Here is a 19,897-nt window from a genome sequence, read left to right as displayed (position 1 = left end):
AGCAGGCAGGGCCCTTCTGGTTGTTCCCACCTAGGTAATGTGGGGTCTTCCCAGCCTGTTGGCCTGCAGCTAAAGTCTTGTCACTGGCGTGAACAGAGAAGCTGAGATTGGAGATGGTGGCAGAAGTTAATTGGGATTAGATGCGCATGTTCCATGGTTAATGAAAGCGCAGATGGTCCAGAGCTACTTCTTAAGCCAGATTATCTTCTAATTACTCTCCCCTCCTCCCTCTCTGCTTCCTCTTCACCCTACCTACAGCAGTCCGCCTCCACAGGTGCTCTGGAGAGGTATCGATTGGGCTGTTTCTCCTTCTTGCAAGTTATGACTCAATATCTAAACCTTTTCCATAATAAATGAGGTCATTTGCAGGAGGAAAGGAGAAAACAGGGACTCTGGGCCTCACTCTGACACACCCATCAGCGCCTTCTTTCCTTCCCTCTTGTCTCCTCTGCTGTTTGCTTCGTTCTCGGGCTGCCAATGGAAGAGACAAAGGCAGGGTACCCACAAATCGCTCCTATAGTCAGAACACAAAGGATGTCTGCTGTCAACACATTTCAGACTCCCAGATTGGCAGTGACTGCAAATCAGGGAAAAGCATGGGCTACAAATCCCCAGAGAATTCCCCCAGCCTACCCCAAAGCCCCCCACTGTTGGAGCAACTGAATTCCAAGCTTCAGATGAACTCTGGTTCTCAGACTCTGGGAGCTAGCTTACCAGGAGCACCTTCTTAGAAAAGACCAGCTCCGAATTCTCTCTTCCTTTCACATGAGGAAGAGATGGAGAAGGACAGAAAGTTAAGCAATTTGCATCTGTGATTCAAATTTGCTCCTCCCAAATCTGAGCAGGTTCCCTAGCAGCCAGACCCTGGTGTGCGGTCACACTGTCCTTAGACCCAGCTCCGCTTGGTGAGTTCAGGACCCTCAAAGTAGGACAGAGGCAGCCTCGCTGTGGACACGGCAGTCCTCCTGGTAAGGAAGGACCCTGCCTGTCAGAGACCTGTTAGCTGAAACAGACAAAAGCGTGAGAGACAACCTGCTGACCTTCTGGGGCACAGGGGGAGAGAGGTGCATCCAGGGCGAGAAGGCAGCGCGTTGTGAAACAGGCTATGAAGCCGTCAGCGAGCAAAGGGCCAGGGACAGACACAGCGTGTAACCTTGTACATTGGCCCTTCTCATGCTAACTGCGGTCTCCGTAGGAGAAAGAAATTCTCTCTTTAAAAGAACTGACAAAGTGGTTTTGCAACTCCCAATCAATAATTCCTTTTGCCCCTTTTTTTTTTTTTTTTTTTTGGCAGTACACGGGCCTCTCACTGTTGTGGCCTCTCCCGTTGCGGAGCACAGGCTCCGGACATGCAGGCTCAGCGGCCATGGCTCACGGGCCCAGCCACTCCACGGCATGTGGGATCTTCCTGGACCGGGGCACGAACCCGTGTCCCCTGCATCAGCAGGCGGACTCTCAACCACTGCGCCACCAAGGAAGCCCTCTTTTGCCCCTTTCTTAAGGAACTCCTTCCTGAGAGCAGTGTATCTGCTAAAGGAACCAGCCAGCGCCCCTCTGTTTGCTGGTGCCCAGCCCTCATGCCTTCTTCAATTCATTTCAGCAAAGTCATTGAGCATCTACTCTGTGCTTTCTTTTGTGTCTCCCCACACCCCCGGAGAACAATGGCTCTGGAGAGTGAAGTGGGGGTGGGGGTGGGAGTGGGGAGCCAGTGGCAGGAGCAGAAATGGAAGCAGAGGAGAGCAGTGACGGACACCATGTCTTAACGGGTATTCAGATTCTTGCCTGGCTTGGTTTTGTCCCCAGCATTAGCCTGTCTCCTAGGGTTCTCCTCGCCTTGGGTGACACCTTGAGCCTCCCCCAGCTCGCTTACATGTACTCAGTCAACTGGAGATGACACCAGGCTCCAGACAAAATCCAGGTGGGAATGCCTGCCACCCATCTCCAGGGTAGTACATTCAAAGCCAAACAAATGCAGCATTATTTTAAGCTGCACACCCACACAGCGCTCCTAGGATCATCTAGGCAGGGAGACCAGCAGAGAGATGAAGATTTCAGCCTGACAGCCAGAGAGACCCACATCTTGCCCCTGACCCTGAACGAACATGTTTCTTCTCCTGCCTGGGACTGTCTTCCCATTACCGTGCTTTGCAGACAATTAGCAAGCCCTGACCAAGAGACAAGAACCTTATTAGCACTGGTAACATCTCACATCATCCCAGGCCTTTCTGCCCAAGATCACCATGTACCCTGTAGGCAAGAATCCTCTTCTGCCCCCCTCCTCTGGGATGGGGGAAGTGTGGATGGAGTTGCTCCTCTCTCAAATTGACGATGTTGCAACCAGGGCTCAGAGCTTAAGGAAAATGCATCCAGTTAGAGAATAAATTCAGGTGGAGCCTTGACATCCTCATCTTTGAGTTTTCTCACGCCTACTGACTGTGGCAAATCCATTAACAAGTATTTAATGAGCAACTATTATACGTGAGGCATCACAGGACACTTGCAGATGTCTAAGATAAGACACCTCTTCTTACTTGAAGAAATGTACACTTTTCTTGAGGAGATACATCCAGGGACACTGGTGGCTACTCCAGTGCAAACTGGGGAATCCACTCACATGGAGCACAGCAGAGGGGCCCTTGGTGGTGATGCCCATGACCGTGACTATGTTACTCACAACAGGAGGAGGGATGAACCAAGCACTGTAGGACTGGGAGGGGGTCACTGTGGGATGAAGGGATGGAAAGGCTTCACCAAAGTCATGGGGCTTGAGTTTAGCTTAGAAGGATGATTTGGGTTTAGTTGAAAGGAGACAGGTGAGGAAGACATTCTGATGGGGAAAATCCCATTAGGTAGGAGATCTGGTCAGAAAGACCCAGAAAGAGTTCAAGAGACACTGAACAGGACAGTTTGGCTGGAAAGGAGAGCTTATGTGAAGCAGAGATGGGAGACCTGTTTGCACATGTAAGCTGGGGGCCAAACACCACTAAAGAACCCCAGGCTGAACTTTGTCCTGTTAGAGACCCACATCCCAGATCTTCCTAGAGGACAGAGGGATCTTGGGTTTGCGTTACCGGATAAGGTTCAGATCTGGATTTGTGGCTGGATCCCCCGAGTGGCTGGCCGTGCTCCACGGGCTGCAGGGCTCCATTCAGCCTCCACCTTGAGGACCTCTCTCCTACTTCTCCTCACCCGGAGCCTGGCGCCCAGCATCTAAGGACAGCAGGAGTGATTGGGCCTCTCACTGCTGTGGCCTCTCCCGTTGCGGAGCACAGGCTCCGGACGCGCAGGCCCAGCGGCCATGGCTCATGGGCCCAGCCGCTCCCAGACCGGGGCACGAACCCGTGTCCCCTGCATCGGCAGGCGGACTCTCAACCACTGCACCCCCAGGGAAGCCCAGCAGGAGTGATTTCTTAAATCACTTAAGATTTATGTGACCCCAACAGAGTATTTAATATCTGTAAATTCCCTTGAAACCTCTGTTTCCTTAATTGTAAAGAGGGGGTAATAATAATACTTATCTTACAGGGCTGCTGTGAGGATCAAATGAGCTAAACCACACAAAGTGTTTTGGCATATAGTAATTGCTCTGTAAGATTGGGTATTATGATTATTATACCCAAATCCCTAATAAATTGTAGCTGTTCTTTGTTACGATGGCACTTAATTTCATTCCTTTATCTAGCAAACGCTCAAACCTCAGCTGAAGTATTATGTCTTCGGGAAAGCCTTCTCCATGTCTCCCAGCAAGAGGTAGTTAGTTATTTCCCCTGTGCATTCCTATAACACCCAGCCCACGTTTCTATTACAGCATCAGTACACTAGATTGATTTAAGTGTCTGTGTACACCCCACTCCACCACAACCACACATTCAGGAGTCTGAGCCACTTGAGAGTAGATTCCATGCCCCCGTTCATCAGCATATAGCCAGTGTCCACTTCAGGGCCTCAGCAATACAACGTTTAAGAAATGTCCATTGACTGTTTAGAAATTACCATAACATAAAATATTTGTTAATTTATGTGTCTAAACATACATAATAACACTTTATTCGTATTCCAGTCGGTGAGGTGCATGCTTTGTTCCATGGGAGCAGCATTCCTTGGGGTTTGAGCAGAATTGGACCACCGAGGGAGCTGCAGCCGGAAAGTAGGATTCCCGCGTGTCTGGCCCCACTCTCAGAGGAATCCTCTGGAGCGTAGCGTCCCTCAGACCACCACTCCCACCTGCAGCTTTGGGGCTTCCCTTCCCTGCTTCAGCAACTAGGCCCTGCAGAAAAAGTCTGAAAAGCATATTTTCATGGTAAGTCAAACCTCCTCTCCTATCTTAAATGAAAGGTATTATTTTTGAGAAGAGAATGTCACACTCTACCACCAAAATTCTGCTTCCTCAGCAGAAACGCTGGCAGTTTCTCTGCACAGCTGGCAGCTCTCCACCCAAGGCCAATGCTGGGAAATTCACCAGGCCTAACGCAAATCATGGGAGCACAAGCTCCTCTGTGATTAAAACAAGGGAAAGCAAAGTCAAGGAGCCTTCACTTTGCAGAAACAGGGCAGGGGTAGGAGATACTGTCCAGACACTCCACCCCAGGACCCAGAGCAGGTCCTAACTTTTCTTGGGAAATTCATGCATCACTTTGCCAAGTAAATAAACTATCCCTCCCAGCTCAGCAACCTCTGTGCCTTTCCTGTAATAGATGATATCCTTTCACCTTCATCTTTAGTATCGTATCTATAAAAATATACACTTCTTAGCTGCCAACAAGCTATCAGTCCCTCATCTCTAAGCAATTCATTCTAGAGACAGTGTGATTCACCCACACTGAACCTGCCCTGGGTTAAAAAGCTTTGTACAGAGCTGGGAGGGTGGAAAAGGTGTCAGGCAGTGAGTAGGTTCGAATAAATGGGAAACTGTCTCTACTTTTTTTTTAAAAAAACATCTTTATTGGAGTATAATTGCTTTACAATGGTGTGTTAATTTCTGCTGTATAACAAAGTGAATCAGCTATACATAAACATATATCCCCACATCTCCTCCCTCTTGCATCTCCCTCCCACCCTCCCTATCCCACCCTTCTAGGTGGTCACAAAGCACCAAGCTGATCTCCCTGTGCTTTGCGGCTACTTCCCACAAGCTACCTATTTTATATTTGGTAGTGTATATATGTCCATGCCACGTCTCACTTCATCCCAGCTTACCCTTCCCGCTCCCCGTGTCTTCAAGTCCATTCTCTACATCTGTGTCTTTATTCCTGTCCTGCCCCTAGGTTCATCAGAACCATTTTTGTTTTTTAGATTCCATGTATATGTGTTAGCATATGGTATTTGCTTTTCTCTTTCTGACTTACTTCACTCTGTATGACAGACTCTAGATCCATCCACCTCACTACAAATAACTGTCTCTACTTTTTAATGAGTGAGAAGGCGCTTGGAGGAACAGGTCAGAAGCAGCCTTCTGCCCCTTGAGCTTCCTGTTGTGTCAGCTTCTGTGTGTGTGGCCTAGGGGCTGATGAGCTTCCAAGTCCCCAGGCGTCCCAGAAGCACTGGCTGCTTACCTAGCCCCCAGCTCTAAGTACAGGTGCAAGGGCACCGTGGTCACATTTTCCCAGACCTGGATGATTTGGGCCCTACTTAGCCTCTCCAGCCACTCCCGCAGGCTCCTGCTTCCTGACAGAAATGTGAGTCAGCTCTGGGCAAAATCCAGCTGTTTAGCTCAGGTGTTCTGTGTCTTCTGGAGGCCCTATGGCTGCGCTCAGGTGCCGACCTATTCCATCCTGGCACCCTCTGTACGGATTCAGCGTCTCTGAGGCCAGGAGGACAGATGTTTTGCCGAGATGGATGCAGGGGCACAGGTGGTGACCTATGCGTGGCCTGTAAGGTCTCGTGGCAAGGCACCCCCATCCGGAAGTTCCCCCTTGCAGGCACCTTGGCCGGCAGGGCGCATCATGTCATCGTGCAATGCTTTCCAAGGGGCCCATCTCCTCCGGAAATCTCCCAGTGACCACAAGTACCCTCCTTACCAAGGACTCTCCACTCAGAAATCTCCGGCCTGCTCCTCACTCCATCTCGGGATGGGGCTGTATGCAAACATTTGCTTTGATTTGTAAAATGATCCATATAATTAGGGAAAAGAGTTAAATGAAGGGACTGATTTCAGAGCGCAGGCTCTTAATGACACTAATACCTGACAAAAGGGGTCATTATGATGGGCTAATGGGCCTTGCGTGGCAGCGTTCAGCTCTCTCAGGACACAATCCAACACACTCAATTATCTGCTAATCAGGGCCATTTTGTCAGAGGTTATTGCCCTGAAGTATCAATTATAGGAACATTATTAATACTTTATGGAGAAAGCGCTTGCATGAAAGTGTTAAACCCATGGGGCGAGCACTTCACCCTTCCCCTCCCCACTAGGACCCATCATCTGCCGTCTCTTTTCACCCCCATTTAATTCCCCAACTGGGTAGTTTTCCCAGACCCCACTGGTTCTATTGGGAAGGAGCCAGGGCCATGGTGATGTTCCCAATCCTGTCACCTGTCACCTGTGACTGGCACTCCCAACTCTTAATGCCACCAGCTGGCAACAAGTGGCTTAACCTGAAGCCAAGGCATCACTGCCTCAAGATGAGGGAGGGAAGCTGAGGGCCGTAGGGTTGTAGGAACAAGAGGTTTGGGGGGGGGGGTGTGTCTGTGTGTATGTCTTTCTCTCTCTTTGTCTCCCTCTCTCTCTCTCTCCAGTGTTGTCCTCTCAAAGAAATGGAAAACAGATACACAGGGACCCTCACTTCCGGATACAGCCTGTTCAGGACGCCAGCTTTGCTGTTCCCTAGAATCTACTGCTCCGTGCCGGACACAGGAATGTCTCACCACCATGAAGGCACCATCAACACAGAAACTGGAGGAATAACTCTAAAAACATGCAAAGGACTTTAGAGTCAGATCAATGAGAATTCCAATCCCATGACTAACTGGCAGTGGGATCTCAGGCAAGTCACCTAACCTCTTGGAGCTGTGGTTGTCAGATCTCCCAGGACACAGCGTAGCTTAGAATACCAGCTGGGCCACTTACTAATTGTGCAAACTTGAGAAAGTTATTCCACCTCTCTGAACCTAGTTTTTCACACATAGCATAGAAATAGTTCTGTCCATATGCTGGAGCTGTGACGAAGGTTAGATGAGAATGTGCACATAAGCACTGGTCCTGCGCCTGACACATTCCATCCACGGGGAGCAGGATACTTACTCTGCAGTGGGGCTCTGGGGTTGAAATACTTGCTCCTAAATAAACAATGAACATAAATGCTCAATGGAAGTAAGTTCTCTCTGTTTCTGCACTCCTGAATAATTAGATAATGGCCAGGAGGGGGAGGGTTAAGCACTTTTTCCAGCTAGAACAGAAAGCAGGAGTGACCCCTTGAGACCCCTCCCAGTGTTCTGGCGTCGTGCAGAGGTGCCCAGCCCACTTGGGAGAAGCTGGCCTTTGGGAATGGGTGAGAATCTCCACTGTCATGGCCCAGCAAGTCTAGGCCTGCCCCTCACAATCAGGCACCGATCCAGCAGAAAGGAGATTCGGCACCGGGTGGGAATCTCCTGTAATCTGGCTTAGAGGCAGAGTTTAGACTCATGAGAGAAAAGAAAGAAGGAAGGAAGGGGGAATTTGCTTTGGCATTTAATGGTCTCTCTCATCACTGTCAACCCTACTCTGTGGTTTAGAAAAGAGATGTAAAAACATGGCTGTGCTCATGCCTTCACCAACTGTTGTTGAGGACCTGGCATGAGTTGAGCAGTGTGATCACAGTCTGAATGGGAAAGGCCAACTCAGGAACAGATCAATTCTACTAGAGTTTGATCTATGTGCTAATATAAGCATTTACCTATGCATGTTTAAAGCTTCCTGTGACTCTTGGTTAAGCCAAAGGACTGTGAGTTATTCCATTTGGGAAGCAAAGATCAAGAACAGGAATGTAGGGCTTTCCTGGTGGCGCAGTGGCTGGGAGTCCGCCTGCCGATCCAGGGGACACGGGTTCGTGCCCCAGTCCGGGAAGATCCCACATGCCGCGGAGCGGCTGGGCCCGTGAGCCATGGCCGCTGAGCCTGCGCGTCCAGAGCCTGTGCTCCGCAACGGGAGAGGCCACAACAGTGAGAGGCCTGCATACCGCAAAAAACAAAACAAAACCAAAACCAAAAAAAACCCAAACAAACAGGAATGTATAAAAACATTCAAGTGGTGGAAGAATTGGCACAATTGGTGATCATCCTCAGCTCAACTGAGTACAGACATCGAAGAATGAATTTCGTTCATAACTGTGAGATCTGGGGTCAAGAGTGTGAATCTGAACGTAGTTTAAAATGCCGAGAAAGCCTGCCACCTCTTTCCTGGAGACCAGAAAGCAGTCGAGGCGTTTGGTTGACTCAAGGAGAATCCCGTCCAGGGGAGAGAGATGGTCAACATTAAAGTCAGTATCCTCCAGATGCGGAGGAACAGACACGTATAGACAAAAGGTCTCCACATCGTGCTCAGGGCAGCCTGACGCGGGGCTCAATGGCGAGCAGTATTGGTTGAAGGTCTGAAGGTGCTGAGAATCAATCCTTCCGCTCCTTGATCATGGGGTATAAATGTGCTGTTCAGTGAGCCTGGGTAATTAGCGTTTGCGGTAAGAAGTTATGGGGTTAAGTGCTACCAGGGGTTTGAGCTGGGCTGACAGAGCCTGAGCCGCAGAGTAGGGTGGTTGCCTAGCAACAACACCTGTAGCACATTAAGCAGCCAGTCAGCTTTGTCAACTTCTAGCAGGGGCTTTGTAGAGCGGAAGATGGGGGTGGAGGAAGGATAAGGGGGCACAGAAGTGGAAAGCTGGACGGTGGCTCTCAAGATGAAAGAGGGGACAAGATTGAAGGTCCCACCAACAAGGCTTTATGTCTATTTTCCTCAAGCAGGAGGCAGGTAGGCAGCTCAGGTGGGAGTCCAGGGCAGGCTCTCGTCTCTTCCTAAGACCCTCACATGAAGCACCGAGTGAGGCTGGAACCCTCTTCCTCAGCCCAAGCTCTCTCTCAAAGAAGGCATCTCAGGATTTGCTGACTTGGGGAGGGGGTGGGAGAATGATAAGGAGGCGCTTTGTGGTTTTGTTTCTGGATTGGGAGGACTGAGAGCTCTTTCTGCTGACTCATCTTCGAGGAAGGGCCCCGGAGAACAAAAGCAAAGACCCTGAGGGTAAAATCCTTCTCACTGCCTTCCTTTCTCACCTCCCCATGCATCCCTCTGGACTGCATCTCACGCACACCTGAGATCCGACTGAAAGAAAGAAAAGATTTGGGGAAGGGCAGAGACCTGAACAGTATTGTTGCCACTGTCTTCATAGAATTCACGGTCTAGCTAGCCCCTTGACTTTTCTCAGAATTCCCAAGCTGCCTCTGTGGGGGGGCGGAGGGGAGCGTGGAAGGGCAAAGAGCCGTGTACCATATGGGAGGGGCCTATTCAAAATGTAGCCCCAGCAATCAGAAGACTTGGGGTCAACCCCACTGTGTTACGTGTAAGCGACGTAGCTGTTGGCCAATACCTGTACTGAGGCTCAATTTTCTCATCTCTAAAGTGGGTGATAATTATATCTGCACTACTTACCTTATGGGGATCAAAGAAGGCATGTTACAAACGCTATAAGTCCTCCTATGTGTATAAAGTATTCGTAATACAAAGAAGACACCGATGTATCTGCTCTTTGGGACTGGCCTGAGCTATTTGCTATTTGGCCCAAAGCAAAGAGAGAAGCAGCCACGTGACTGTTGCTGGGTAACTCAGTGGCAGAAGGGCTCTGAGAGGAGGCCTATTTAACTATTCTATTGTAGGTTCACTGGTTCAAATCCAGCCCTAGGCCAACAATTATAGTAATCATTGGGTTTGGAATTCAGAGAGTCTGACTTTCAGAAGACCTTTTGCTTATCTATTACCCACTGAGTTTTTACCGGAAGCTTATGCATGAGGTCACGAAGGAGGCTGGAGAACCTGACTCATGGCCCTAAACATGCATCCGCCCACCCTCCCCTCCGCAGATCAAGCTTCTCCTTCTAGATTATCTGAAAAGGCGGTCCAGTGACAAGGGGCACGCGTGTGTCCTCTGGGTTTGGAAATCCACATCAGCATGCCAGCCGGACCTGCCGCCGCCTGAGCGGCCCCCTCCTAACTTGATCCTCCCTTCACGTCTGAAAAAGCAGGAAAGTCTCCCTTTCCACACATCACTTAAGATAGATCCTCCCCAACTCTTTAAGTCACACCACATCTGATTAGGAAAAAGGAGAATCTATGCAGAAAGCAGCAGAGAGAAGGCCCACCCAGGCTAACGTAGCTAGCTACTCACCGGCCCGGAGGGCACCAGACCTCTGTGGGGTTTTGTGGGCTCTCTGCCTGGGTGGCCCCGGGGTCTGCAGTTGCCCTGCCACCCCCAGGGTGACAGACAGTGTGACTGTGTGTGAGCTGCTCACTCCATGGCTTCTCCGATCCCCATGTTGTGCTGTTATTTTCATGCTCTGGGTTATATTTAACTCAAGTCATAATATTTGGGGTGTGGGGGGGGGGCGGGTTGGAAGCCTGCTGTTTCACCAAGAAAGGCATTTGAATATTCTCAGTTCCAGAGAATTCCAAGGGCTCCGGGAAGAGAGTGAGACGGTTGCCCCAGATTTGTCTGACACATTGCGGTCACGTGGACTCCATTAGCGGATGACTGAGGCGGTGAGCAGGCAGCCTAAAGGAATGTTGTAGACACGATGAAGAGGAGCTAGGGAGTGATATCATCAGGAGGCTGATGCCTCTGGGGGTCCCAGGGCACTCGCCCCACACATCCCCAAAGGGAGGGAATCTCTAATTGGCAATATGGCCTGCCTTGTTACCTCCCCACCTCTTACGGCTGGCAGCTTTGACGTCTGATGCAGAGGCAGAAGTCGAGTCCCATGTGATGTGAGAGGCACATGCAGCTCATCCCCTCCAGAAGCTCTCATTCCCGATGCCTCTGATAAGAAAAGAAAGCATCCAAAGGGAGCCCATCCTCATCCCGGGAGTCAGTGTTTCCCCCAAAGAAGCCCCGGCAAGGTTAGCACGGGGCAAAATCCAGGGCTGTCCAAAAAAATGTGGAAACACACATAGTTCTATTTTTTTCCTTACAGGATAAAGATATCCTTGAGGACACAGATGCACCTGTTTCCAGCTTGTGTGGACACTCTGGATGTACTTTTAAATTCTGAATCTCTATTTTCCAAAAGTTCTTTCTATGTTACATTATACAACACATTTCTCTGAGAGACTCCAACTTTTTTCTTTTCTTTTCTTTTCTTTTTTTTGGTGTCACTTCCCTGAGCCGGGAAGGGCAGTTCAGGCACAATCCCAAATGCACGGAGGTGGCGTCTCTGAGTAGATGGAGAGTGAGGACAGGCAGGCTCGCCACGTGTTTCTCATTATGGTGTCTAGACACAGGCAGGTCTCAAAGCTGCAGGAGAGGAAAGGTGTCATGTCCCAGGGCACCAAACACTTTCTAGTCTGAGCAGACACCAATCCCCTCACCAGTGAGGGCAGCTGGCAGGAGACCCACAGAGTATTCCAGGAGGACAGGTCCTACTCACGCCTGTGAGTGGAGGGGTCCAGAAGTCAGTGACTCAGAGGGCGGAAATTAAGGAGGCCCTTGCAGTCAGAGGCTACCTTGGTCCCCAGCCGTGGAGAACACCATCTCATCTCCAGTTGGAACTAAAGCACTAAAACCAGCCTTTGCTTCACATTCATGGAAACTGACATATGGTATAATTTTTTTTTAAATCTTCCAAGTTCCCTAGGCAGCTCTGACGTGAATATTAATACTAACATAATTTCATGATGATTAGAGAACACAATTAGGGGCTATTAATAATGACACAAATAATGACATTTAAGGCCTCATTTTTAATTTGAGTAGTATTCTGTCTGGTGGTATTTAAACAGTCCTGTCTGGCACAATTAGGGCAGTGCTAGGGTGCAGTCACTGCTCACAGAATCTGTCAGACCCCCCTCCCCCACTCATCTGCATGGCAGAGGAGATAGATGGGGAACGTTGCCCCAGACCTGAGATGCTCTAGCCGAGGCCCCTTGGACAGAGGGCCTTGTGAGCGGATTGCAACAGAAGAGTCCAGCTCGAGGAAGATGGCTGGTGGCTGGATTGGAGTCCACTGAGAAGCTGGTTGCTTCCATCCTTAGGTATCACTCTCCTCCTCAGAGTTGGAGGGACGGTGCAGGTTTCAATGTTCCCATATCAATCATACTTGAGCTGCAGAATGTAGCTCCCATTCCATCCCAGAAAGAAGCCCCTCCAACCCTTTTTCCATCACATTATCCTACTCCTATCATAGCGTCTAGTACATTCGATTCTAATTATCTGTTTACTCATCCACCTCCCCAGCAGACTGCTCACTTGTCGAAGGGCTGGGCTGTCTATTTGCTTTTAAACCCTCAGTTCCCAGGCACATAGTAGGCTCTCAGTGTTTGTTGAATGACTTAATGACCAAATGACAGTGTTCTACCTTCCATCCACGGGGTGCATGTTGGAAGCTGAAATCCCATCACAGCATTATACCTGCAGGAGCTCTAAACTGCATCTTTGGGGCATTTCTGACCAACAGCAAACATGTGGAAGATGACTGGACTGGTCGAGGGGGTACAGAGAGAGGAAATGTCCATGAAGTACAAAACTTCAGGGGCTCAATGGGTAGAAGCCAGGGATGGTTAGGACTTAACCCAAAGACCTTGACCTTGGTTAAATGGCATTAACCCATTGGGGAAAGCATACTCTAGTTTCATAATATATTTTGGTGTCATAGACCCAATTCTGTCTGAAGAGAATTGATAGATAAGCTTGGACTAGAAACTAGGTTTTCTCTCAATCCAGGATTCTGTAGCAGAAAGAAGGAACCAAACCAACAAACTCCCTGGTAAGTGAGGATCTTAGATGAATAAGTAGGAAGAAGAGGAGGCCAAGAGGAGGAGAGGAAGGAGGGGGGAGTTGAAAGAGGTGAGGGCGCGGGGAGGAAGGAAAGAATATTGGTGAGCATTTACTCTGGGCAGGCATTTCAGGCACTTTACACCATCTTCTCTGATCCCCACAATAATCCTATGAGATATATATTATTATTATTTTCACTTCACAGATGGTGGAACTGTAGTTTAAAGAAGTTAAATTAACACTCCAGGTCCCACAGCGGTACGTAGCTGATCCCGGCTTCAAACCCATGTCTGTCCTACTGCAGAGCCCAGATTGTCACCACCCACTGGACTGGGATAGGTGACCGAGGAGGAGGACATGGAGGATGGCTGATGCCTCACAAGAGGGACAGGACAGCCCCTTGATGTCCCTCCCACCTAAGGATCCTGCGGGGTCTGCAGGGGGACCAACGGAAATCCTCTGGCCAAGAGCCAGAGCAGGCATCCCTGGAGCCAATGAGGGCAGGACACTAGACTCCTGGATCCGGTGGCCCTGGACATGTCCGAGGACACAGCTGGCAGGGAGCCGGCTCCAGTGCAGGCCGACGGTGCTTTGGCCGAGGCCAGCGAGGCTGCAGAGGCCGGGGCAGGATCTGCAAACAGCAGGGGAAGTTAAGTGGAACCTTTCTGGGTAATTGACTCTGCCTGCCCACAGGACCCCCTGTCAGGCCCAGGCAGGCCCGGGCCTGACACACTGCAACCTGTCTGGCGTCTGTTCTGTGGGGCAGGGCGCCTGGTTGACAGCAGCCTGGTAATTTCATTATAAGACTCCCCCTTCCGTTGCAAGCCTCCTTTTCTGAATCCCTGATGCCCACAGGCATGATGGGATTGAATGGAGGATGCAGGACTGGGGATGGGGGGTCCAGGCTGAGCCCCCGTACTCACCAGAGGCCCTCCAGCCTCCCTCAGCATCCCTTCCAGCTGGTGAGCTGGTACCCACACCCTCCCAATGCCACGTGCACACTATCAGACAGGCGTGGGGAATTCAGAAGGGCACTGGGTCCCCATCAAGGGATTCTTGTAGCAGCAGGAAGCCCTTGAAAGCCCCCAAAGCTGGTCACTCACCAATTTTCTCCTCCTAGGGCAGAATACTTATTTCCTGCTGCTACTTACCACCATCCCCCAAATCCTTCCCTCCCCCTCCTGATCCGCACAGCCTGGGCCTTCTGCTCACCCATCCCTCACACCCAGGCTTCCCAAAGCAACAGCAGGAGATGTGATCTGCTTTGACAGGGACCCAGGGTCCCTGTGCCCTGACCATTTGGGGAAGCAGCTGCAGAGGGCATGTGGGGGACTCAGGAAGGGCTCAGAGGAGACGGGAGCACAGGAATCAAAGGTAGCGTGAGGACAGAGCTTCCCAGGACCCAGGTGGGGGGACAAAGAAGCAGAGCAGCCATGTAGTAACAAGCCAGGGGCAGGGCTAGACCGAACCCCCGACCCCAGCTCCTCTTTTGGCTCTGGGGTTGCTTCTCACTCTAGTTTCACATGGGTTTAAACCAACCTTCTCGTCTTCCCCTACTCACCTGCAGCTTCTCCCAGTGCCGAGGTCTAGGACTGACACTGCCATTCTCCCAGCTGCGAGTTACCTCAGGGGGCTCCTGAGTGCACCTCCACAGCCAATCAGAAGCAGAGTAACACTGATTCCCCCTCCTGGTGTTTCACTACATTCCATGGGTACCAGTCAAGGTGAAGCCTTTAGACCCTCTTGCCCAGACTGTTACAACTGCCTCCTAGCTAACATCTGGGACTTCTATCTCTCCCCACGTCACCCCCTGCTATATATACCATTATCAGAATTAAATTCCTGAAGGGTAAAAGCTATATCCAACATTTACGAAGACCTTACTGTGTGTCAGGCATTATTCTAAGCACTCCACAGACATTACTCATTTGATCCTTACAACGGCTCCATGGGGTAAGTACTGTTTATCATTCCCATTTTACAGATGAAAGAACTGAGGCACAGAGAGATTAAATAATCTGCCCAAGTTGCATAGCGAGGCAGCAACAGGGCCAGGAATCAAGATCTCCACTCTTTCTCCTATGAGTAGCAATGCTTACATTCAGACTCCCTCTTTCTTCAAAAATGTTTAGGGTTTTCTCACTCTCTATCCCACCCCAAATCCACCTCAGTAGCTTCCACGCCTTCAAAACCCTGTCCTAACCTAGCTTCCCAGTCTCATTCTCAACCCCGGCTTTCCAGCCTGAGCTGCTACGTTTTCTTCCCCCAGAGCTATTGAGCCTGGGAAACTTTGCTCTCGGTGTACTTTCTATCGCCCCATTTCTGCCTGCCCAAATCCCTCCCTTCTCATCCCCTAGCCCAGCCAAGTCAGTCTTTGCCCTTTCTGAACTCTTCTTAGGAAAGTAGATTGTTACAGTGGCAAGAGAATTGGCCTGGGACATACTGGGTTAAAATACTTATTCTTAAATACCTATTCTAAAATACTTATTCATGGCTCTGGCGCCTTGAGAAAGCAAATTTGCCTCTCTGAAAATCAGTTTCCTTGTCTATAAAAAGGGGGTGATGATAACAGTACTTATTTTCCAGAGTTGCTGTAATGATTAAGAGATGTGATTTGGGGAAATGACTACAGGGCTCCTAATGGGTCCTCAGTCAAGGTTAACATCCCCACCCGGCCCCACCCCCCAGCTTCCTGCCCTCACAGCATTCACCATGTCTCCCTGGCATTTTAGCTGTTCAAGTCCTCAGGAAACTGTAAGTTACTTAAGGGCAGGGGCGACCCATCAGTCTCTGAATTCCCCTGTACAACTTGCCAAGTACCAGACATTGCCGGGGCTCCATCAATGAACGAATAAGTGTATGACTCCATCTAAGTGCTTGACCAGGGCCAATTCAAACGTGAGAGAGAGGATCCACCTACCAAAGAAGCTAGATCCAGACGATCTCTGAGTCCCCTTCAACCCTGAGAGTCCATAACTGGAACAATCTCCTTCCTAGACAGAACTTGTGCAAAACACAGAATTCTCTCCCCGTCTCACTAACGACATCAGTGTGAGGTCACATTGACTCTTCAAATCCGTTTCAAGCCCACTCATTTTTCTCCTCCAAATTCTTTTTTCCAGGGGTCTCGCATTTCCAGTCCATACTAGGAGGCTGAGGTTCTCTGGCGGCCCCAAAGCACGGCGGCCCCTGGCGGAAAAGTCAAACCAGCAAATAGAAATGTCACTCAATCATTTCCCCGTGCTTTCCTCTCATTGGCCTTCTCCACCGCATATAATGAGAACTGCTTTTTGCCCAAATATTGTTTGAATTTCAAATACACAATTTCCCCGGGGTGACCAGATGAAAAGAGAACTCGGGTTTGCAGCGTAAGACCTCTATGAGGAAGCTGCCTTGAATGAACACCAAAACGAAATTTTTATTGAGTTCCTTGAAATGATAGAAGCACATCAAGGCAACCGGGCTCCCTTCGCACTGTGGTATGCTAAAATTATTTTAAATGAACACCACGGAAGCACCCCTCAAGGGGTGAGGGAAGAAGGAAAAGATTTTAAACGCAGTGGGCAGAATGATATATCCGTTCATTGTGTCTACCCCATCCCTACCAGAACCCCAGCATGTGCCTTCCTACGTGCCTCTCTGTACAGGCATTGACTGTCCACAGCTGGGGTTCTTAATCAGAGTGGGGAGGAGAGTCTAAGGGGCCCTAGGGCAATGGTTCTCAATCTTGACTGCATTAGAATCTCCTGGAGTGTTTTAGAAAAAATACTGATGTCCAGATCCCACCCTGGACTGTTTCAATCAGAGTCTATGTGTGTAAGGCCTAGACCTCAGAATTTTATCAGAGCTCCCAGCTGATTCAAATGTGCAGCCAGGATGGGATGTATACATAGATTCAGAGGGTGTAACCCCCCCCAGAAATGGCAGCTAAACTTTTGTATGCATCAGAATATGTGTGTTTCTGGGGTGAGGGGTCATAACTTTCAGACAATTCTTTAAAATATCTGCAACTCCAAAGGGGTTTTAAAAATAGACCTATTTGGGGGCTTCCCTGGTGGCGCAGTGGTTGAGAGTCCACCTGCCGATGCAGGGGACACGGGTTCGTGCCCCGGTCCGGGAAGATCCCACATGCCGTGGAGCGGCTGGGCCCGTGAGCCATGGCTGCTGAGCCTGCGCGTCCGGAGCCTGTGCTCTGCAACGGGAGAGGCCACAACAGTGAGAGGCCCGCATACTGAAAAAAAAAAGACCTATTTTTAGGTCTACAGCTTGTGTCTTGGGTTCCTTCCAGCTGGAAAATGATATGAACCTAAGACGTTGTTGAGGGTTAAGGGCTAATCAGCAAACAAAAGTTCTCTGGTTCCTCGAGGGGTGAGCTTGTTGATCAAGATCCCACAGGGCAAGAAGCTGTCAGTGAGGGGCCCAGGGACACTGACGGGGGTGTGGGGGGAAGATCCACTGAAAAACAGAGGGGAGCATTCTCGCAGGCAAAAACTGGGCACTGGGCACTCGGTGTAATTTACTATTTCAGCGGCCCTGCCTGTGGCTCAGCTGACAGCTGTGCCCAGCTTGGCCTCGGAATCTGGACATCCGAAGCCAAGACCATAGACAGGGTCGAATGCCCAGGATCTCTTATTTTGGGAGCTCCAATATCTCTGGCTGACCAGTGCACTCCATAAAACTGTCCTGAGAGCCAGCTGGTAAGTGTGTGTTGGGGGCTGGAGAGAGGCAGATGGGGGTGGAGCCCCTGAACAGCATCCCCAAGACCAAAGAGGTCCCCTGGAGCCTACAGTACCATCAGAACATGATTTCAGTAAATCCGGGAAGGGGGCAGAGGGAAGGCTGTGCAAGGAGGGAGGGCGCTGGGCTCATCAACACCCCAGGAGTCCTCCACCAAGCCCTGGAGGCCGTCCTGTCATCAACACCACTCCCCCGCCCTCCTCCTGTCCCGCCCCCACCCCCATCCCCCAGGGCCTGGCGGGACCTCAGAATTTGGGCTCTGCCAGGGTACAGCCAGGCCTGCCTGCAGCTCTGCCACTGGCAAAAGGAAAAAGGGCCAGGCTCAGGGGCTTCCCAGCTCCAAGTCAGCTGCCTAAGTGCTCAGCCCGGCTCATGAAAGGGCCCCCTCTTCCTCTCTTCTCAGCCCTGTGCTCTAATTTATCCTCCCCTTTGATAACCAACTCCAAACACATTCAGTCAAGGCCGGGCCATCAGCGCACAAAGGCCTGTGCTCTCCCAGCTGAATGCGACACTTCACTCTTGGGGGGATTTCTATAGAAGGCAAAATCCACCAAACAAGCTATTACACTTAAATCAGACAATGCCGGAGGTGAGGAGACCAGCGTTAATGACTCAGCTAGCAGCGGGCTTCTCTATTTGGAAGCTCTACCCCAGCATGGGAGAGCAACCCGCTGCCCTTCCCAGCCTCACGGCCAGATGCCTCTCCTGATGCCGGACTAGAAAGTTGACCCTCTGTGTCCGCTGGTTCTCTGAATCCTGAGGGTTGATTTTCCCCAGGCCTGCATAGACTGACTCTTGATTCCCTTTCTGCCTAGGAAAAAGAACCGAGAAATGAAGTCTGTCTGCCCCCTTCTCTATCCTTCATTCTGAAGATGAGGAAACCAAGGGAATTGTTGAAAGTCACACGGGCAGCCAGAGGCAGAGCCAGGATTAGAATCCCTTGTTCTCACCTCATTCAATTCATACAAGAACTAATATCAATTAGGTGATGCACAGAACGCACTTTGCATAGTTTCCGGCAGAGGAAAACACTCAATAAATACTGGTTGTTTTTTGTTGTAGTGGTAGCAGCATTTTTATGTCATTCAACTACTCAGGCAGCACTTCTCACGAGCCAGACAGTCTTCGGGGTGAACATGACACAGCGCTGCCCTCCTGGAGCTTACATTCTAATAGAAGATTTGAACTGGTCAACAGACAGTTGCAATACAGAGTGGTAAAAGATAGCACAGGGGAAGTAAAGGATGCCTCAGGAGCCCACAGGAAGCGCACCTAATCCAGACTGTGGGGCTTGGTGAAGAGAATCTGGTGTTTTAGCTGAGACTGAAGGAGGAGTTGGATCTAGCCAGGTGAAGGGGGGTAGGAAGGAGGGGGACAGGTTGGGGAAGGTAGAGATTTCTAGGAGGAGGGTATAATTGAATGTGCAAAGGCAAAGGAGGTATGTAAAGGTGAATGAGAGTAAGATGCAACGGGATAACTGGGTTTGATGGGGTGAAGACAGGGTCGTGCAGGGCGGAAGGTCAATGGTTGTGAGATGTGAGGCTGGAGAAATAGGCGCAAGTCATCTCATGAATCACATGATAAGCCCTAGAAAGGAACCTGGGCTGTATCCAGAGGAGTGAGGGGATGACAGGATCCATGGGCATGGTAGAGATCTCAGGATGTATTGGGGGAAATGGGCTGCGGGGGAGCAGGGCAGGGAGAACACTTAGCAGGTCAAGCCCCAGTGTAGCACTTGTTCCAAATTCCATTTCAACCCATTACGTGGTTCTAATCTTGAGTCACCAAAGAAGGCTCACCATTAACAAGACTCACGGAAGGGGGAGTAAGCTTAAAGTAGAGAGCTGTGGCCCCAGGGACAGAGAAATCGAAAGACAGGTTTCACTGGCCACTTGGCCCATTATGCAAAGCCTGGAGCGCTATATAGTGAGAGCAAGTTCTTCCCCACCAAACAGATATGTGACCTTGGGCCACCTCCATTTCCCCATCTGTACAATGAGGATATTTACTAAGTACGCTGCCTTGCAGTTCTCCCATTCTGTTGTTCTATTACTTGAAATATATATCATATATTTTTATTCTAAGAAGCGTTGCTTTGCATTTTAATGTTTATAAAAACAAGACAAAGTGGTTTGCATATTATAATAGAGGAAACACAGCTCATCAAAATCAAGCACGCTGCATAACCGTCCGACATTTCCTCTTCTGGGTCC

At 50.1% G+C, this 19,897-nt stretch overlaps 2 long non-coding RNA genes across 3 annotated transcripts in view; one reads left to right on the top strand and one right to left on the bottom strand.

Moving 5' to 3' along the window:
* LOC117202619 (uncharacterized) overlaps positions 1–19,897 on the bottom strand; it is a 42,124-nt gene that overhangs the window by 18,862 nt on the left and 3,365 nt on the right. The window lies entirely within an intron of this gene.
* On the top strand, positions 17,522–18,745 carry LOC125965169 (uncharacterized). Its single transcript, XR_007478757.1, has 2 exons — positions 17,522–17,644; positions 18,500–18,745. It is a non-coding gene; the product is annotated as an uncharacterized LOC125965169 (long non-coding RNA).

This window comes from Orcinus orca, chromosome 8, assembly GCF_937001465.1.
Source record: "Orcinus orca chromosome 8, mOrcOrc1.1, whole genome shotgun sequence".
Lineage (NCBI taxonomy): Eukaryota > Metazoa > Chordata > Mammalia > Artiodactyla > Delphinidae > Orcinus > Orcinus orca.
The sequence above is the reverse complement of the archived record's forward strand: the minus strand, read 5'-3'. Positions and strand labels throughout refer to the sequence as shown.